Below are 6,062 nucleotides of genomic sequence, written 5' to 3'. Positions count from 1 at the left end.
AAACAGATTTTTGTTTAGATCTTATTTTCATTTACACGATAATAATTTTTTGTAAATTTTAAGTCATTTCTACATGCATTTTAAAATGTTCATTGACATTCCAGTATGTCTGAGAACAATAGGGTGGTGAGCTATCTCATTAAGGCCCATTTTCTCGATATTAATGACATATTTACGTTTATATATATTATTTCGCGTTGGGAGAAATACCCGATGCAGTTTAATGCCTAGCACATACAAGTTTTTTTATGTTTCTCTCAGCGTTTACATACACAAACACACAATATGGAACTTTCTTTGTAAAATGATTTTCATTTCATTTTATTTATTATAAGATCTTAGCCTGATTGGAGTGCAAGATTTCACGGCTTGATTGTTAAGACGGTATGACGTCAGCACAAGCATTTTCTTTTCTTTTCATTAAATCAAGTTATTCTATATTCATGAATAACTTGTATTATTAAATACAACAACAAACACAAAATGAAGGTATTGGCCACGGTGTTTATTTTCAAAGGGGCGTCAATAACTGCCCATACCATGCCAGAGGGCGTCAATAACGGCCCATGCAAACAAGAGGGCGTCAATAACGGCCCGTGCAAACAAGAGGGCGTCAATAACTGCCCATACAAGACAAGAGGGCGTCAATAACTGCCCATGTAATCAAGAGGGCGTCAATCACTGCCCATACAAAACAAGAATCAAAATGGGGCGTCATTAACTGTCCCATTGGCATGAATACAATAGATCAAATCAAATAAGCATAAAATGCAATTAATCAAATCAAATAATACAAGTTCACTGAGAATTGAATACAAGAGTTTTTTACTTATGCAAATAGGTTTGCTGATCAAGGAGTAACCAATGATGAACAGATTTTGTGAATTTCACTTAAATGTGTATCAATTATAATTTAATTCTTCCTTAATGTTAGCGAAGTCCTGCCAAATGGCACACATAATTAATAAATTATGTGTGCCACCGCCACAAATAATAAATACCATATATATGCAGTGGGGAACGAAGCTAACAAAATATCAATAACCGTGTTTTTATTTATACCCTGTCCCCCTCGAATACCGTTTTTTTTTTTTTTTTTTTTTTTTTTAATTTTCTATACCACCTTGAATCAATTTAAGAAAAATGTTATTGCCGATGTTACTTCAATGAACCTTATCATTGTTGAATAGTTCGACTTTATCGACTTTTATATCGGTATTTTATGTAGCCACCACCTAAATTAAATCCAACACAAAAGTTGCCACGGCTCTGTTAACTCTTATACATGCACGATTGGCAGCAGAACCGTTCCCAGAACCTCGCCAAGTGCCTCTAGGTAACATCTGAGACCATACTATAAGTGTATTAGGCAGTGTTTATATAAGATAACTTATGTCCCTATAGATCTGCTCCCCTAGAACCAGAGGACCAACCTCGATGATGTCATTAGCCCCACAATGGATTAAGAGCATAGATGGTTCCCCTAAAACAATGACCATGACCAATACTTGTGTGACAACAGAATCCCTTTCATACCGCTTTTGACCTCTCCACCATATAGAACAAATCTTGTGTTGAAGACCAAGATGTCTGCCACCCATACGACTAGTGGTGTGAAATGATGCACGCTTCACAAGTGAAGAGCCTACAATCTAAACTCTACGTACTGGATTCCCTGAAATCTTAAGGCTAAAATTAGCCCATTAGTGAGTATAAGAGAACAAGGATAAAATTAAGAGCAAGGGGAGCCAATGCTCTGTATTTAGAGTAACTGGATAAGTAATTAAAATTTATAAACAAATATGATGCATGCAAGACTCAGGTAACCTGATATAGCGCTTGAAAGTATTTGACCTCCAACGCCTTAAGAGCTGAATATCTCTCTCAGATAAACCCCTGCCCACTGCCTCTGTGGCTACTCCTATCCTAAATGAATGTGTTTTGTATTTATTTTCCTCTAATCCTAATTCTAATTTTTTTTTTTAATTTTTTTTGCTGCAAACAGATAATCTTGATAAATAAGAATGATCAAAATGACAGAAGACTGGACATGGGTTCCTGTGCCTAACAGCAAGATACTGCTCATATGCATGGTATACTGGGCAAGGGCAATATTTCCCTGCCATTCGAAGAATGCACACTGTACAACTGATCCTGCTTGATCAATTTTTGAGTAACGAAGATTTATTTCTAGTGAATGATCTATAGAAATATCCTTTAGGGCGAAGACCCTATCTACCACGTCTTTCTTTGTAACAGCTAATTCACCTACCCTAAGAAACCAAAAAATTGCTATTAGGAAAGCCGATTAGAACAATTTAGACTCGTAACCTAGTAGAAATACAAACAAGAGGTACAGCCCTTAGATCTTTGAAAGTATATCAGAGGTGATAGGTGCCCTAAGATCATGTACAGACTTCTGTGTTTTCATACTGGAAATAAGCTTTTTAACAAGAAATTAGACAGAAGTTCCTCGCTCGACCCCTACAGAACTTTTCACATAAAAATTCAAGCCTGCTATGTAGGTGGCCACAGCGGCAGGGGACATACCTTTATCTGCCATGTACAGGATAAAGTTAAATATATGACTCAGGGGAGGGGGCCAAATGTTTACAGGTTAGTGTCCTCAATAAACGATTTAAACCACAAAGTTCATACAGACTTGGCCATGCAAAATTAAAAGAGTTTTCCAGGATATTTTCATTTTACCAGGAATAATTTTATCCCTGTGTAAGTAAAAATGATAATGTTTGCTTTTTATATTTTTGATTGACTGTTTATTGTTTGAGACCATTAGCAACTGTGTTGGTGGGGTGGTAATGTCAGTAGGCTTGTTACATTCAGAACATACAGACGATTATGGTATTTTTGACAATTCATTCTCAGAACATTTGTCTGGGCCTTCACCACATCTAGTTTATAATGCCTTCACATCGATCCTGTCACATATGATGTCACGAAAAATGTCTTTAATTACGTTTAGAGTCTTGACCAGGAATCTTAGAGCAGATTCATCCATGTTTTTACCCAATTTAGAAAGGTCCTTACATGTATCCCATAATATCTTTCATCTCATTCCCTCCCATGAGGGTTTATCCCACATATACATATAAGACACAAGCATTACAAGACCCTAACAGTACTGTACAGTGTACACATATATGGCCGATTTCATAACAGGGGAGATAATCGCTATAAAAATGAACCATAGGTATCACACCATTATGGTTTATGTAGATCTACGTTATATATCTTAAAAGTAAATATTGAAATAAAATCACCATTGTAGGCTATTTTTTTTTATATATATATGTATGAAACATAATCTTAATTTTTAGGATTATTTGTGTAAATTCAAGGATGTATACCCAAAAACCCTGGACTTTTCAAGGACATTATTTGATTTTGCTGATTTTCAAGGAGACAGCAAATTCCAGTAGTTTTTCAGGACCTTTTCGAACCTTGAAACCAGATCTATACGCTTCCGTTGTATTATGAGATGGAGGTAGATATCAAATCTTCAAATTTGCTCTGAAACTGACATAACCATAACTCTAGGTACTAATTCTAAGAATGTAACCCTAAAAATAGATAAGCCATGCCAACTTGAAGGCAACTGAAATACAAACTAATGTTTGCCAAACAAAGCACCACAACCTAAATTCATGTTCCCAGCACTGTCTGTGAAAAGCTCTAAATCTTTGCTAGACATTCAAGTTTGGTAAAAAAAATTTGAAAAGTACCATTAAATTACTAAGAATTTGAGTCATACACCAATGTCATCTTTCACTGATGCAGTCAAGCGAATAAAATGATGTGATCTTGAAACTCCAGCTAACAACCCATACAACCTCCTAGAAAAAACGCTGGAACTGGAGACGAAAATTATGTTGCCCTGTCTGAGTTTGGTTAGCCTGATTATTTGGAGAAACCATGCGCTGATTGTTCATGTTACCTTGATCTCGAACACCCTGAACTTGATCTCTAAAACAAGATATTTGGGGTGAGCACCATTACATTATATCGCATACAATTATGGAGGTATCCACAATTTGACCTTTGACATACTCCTTTGAAATTAAATTCATAGCGACCGCCCCTTATTGTACCAATATTTACTGTTTGTTGTGATGTGTCCCTTGACCCTGAGGTTGTGAGACATGTTAACCACAATTCTCCGTCAACAACGGCCCATGGCCTATCAGGCTGTTGTGCCTGGCGAAGGCGAAATTGTTCATCATAAATTTTTCAGCCTAAACCTCTAAAAGATTTTGCGGCCAGTCTAATGATAGACATATAATAAAAAATACATCTATATAATTTTTTTTTTTTGGGGGGGGGGGTGGCCTTAACACCAAGTTCCCATTAAGGAAGATCACCATCCGAGAACAAGAAATCCTGATTAGTTACTAAAACGTTACCCAGGTATACATACTTTGATCCCCAGATTTTTTTTTCGAAATAGATGGGAGACATGCATGGGCCCCTACAGTATCGATCACTGACACTGGATAATGGGGAAGGGGTAGTACCTGCAAATGTCATATCTATCATGGAAGGTCCCTGTAGGGGCTGTACAGCATCGGTGACCATGACACTGGGGTTCGGGGTAGCAGTTTGCTCCTCCACGATGGGCTCAACAGGGGCTGACTTGAACTCCTGGCCTGAGATCCCCGCCTCACTGCACAGGCGTATGGACTGTTTGACTTTCTTTTTGCACTAGGCATCACAGCATTACATGTAGGTTCTCAAAAAACACAAATGAAATAATTAATAGCATATCATGATGTAATGAAATTTGATGATGTACAATTGCCCCTGAACGTATTATGTTACATGACTTATATATTTTATAATTAACAATTTATTTTTGAACCTATGAATTAAATCAGAATATGAGATCAGCTAAATAAATTATAACATAATTTACCATTTAATCGCAAGACAATAAGGAACCCTCATTTTAAACGAGAGATCCCCACGTCATAAACAGGAGTAATTAGCTTTACATTGCAAAACGGGATAATGATCAGGAGAATTCCCGACCTCCAATTAAATCCACCCATAGCATGTGTTCGGGTCTGATTCACAATCAAAGCCTTGCGAAAATACGTTGCTCCGTTTCAATCGTTAAAGGTTTGCACTATGTATTTAATATATTATGAATAGTAATTCATGATTGTCGTAATGAAGAATTAAAATTCGCAAACAACGATAGCATCTAACGTATGAAAAACGTGGGCGCCCAAATTGATGCAAGTTTACAATAGACGAATTGCAGCGCCCTTTGTACGCTACAATCGTGAAATATCGAAAGCACATACAAAATACCGTCATAACAACAATTCAGCACGATGACAACACGGGAAGATGTACGATGATTGAAAATTGATGCTGGCATAATTCTGAACACGTCTTTTTCAATATTCACCGCGACGGAAAAAGCATTTTTTTTTCTTTTCATTAACTTCATTTTTATATAGCACAAGTTTGAACAGTACTAGTTCAGGTTAATCATTTTTTCTATCCTTTTTGGATTTAATAACTAAATGAAATTTCTATACTTATGAACTCTATCATCCTATATTTTACAAAATCAAGACATTTCAATTTGGAACAATTACATTATTCATTTCAGTTAACACATGTTGTAATGGTTGGTCAGGTATCTGCTTGAAGACATATATGCTTCCCTATGACACATTGTGCCCAAGGTCAAATAATACCTAATCTTATTAATATATATTTGATAAATATGGTAGCTTAACTGTTCATATTAACAGTACAATTTTTGTTTAAAGTTTTATAACGTTATATTTCTAAACAATTAATACGCGTAGCATTTATTTTTTATATTGACTTGTTCATGATTATGCTGTTGTTATATACTTAATATTTCATATGAAAGTTCTTTTAACAATTTATATCTTACTCTATTTGTTGACACTCATACATATTTACATATCTTATATACTTATGGGAAGTTTTTCTCACGTGCTAATGCATGGAGAGAAATATGTATTTATAAACTTTCCATTTTTTATGTTAGAGGCGGAGTAGTG

Source organism: Argopecten irradians, chromosome 15 (genome assembly GCF_041381155.1).
Source record: "Argopecten irradians isolate NY chromosome 15, Ai_NY, whole genome shotgun sequence".
NCBI lineage: Eukaryota > Metazoa > Mollusca > Bivalvia > Pectinida > Pectinidae > Argopecten > Argopecten irradians.
This window is presented reverse-complemented; position numbering follows the sequence as displayed.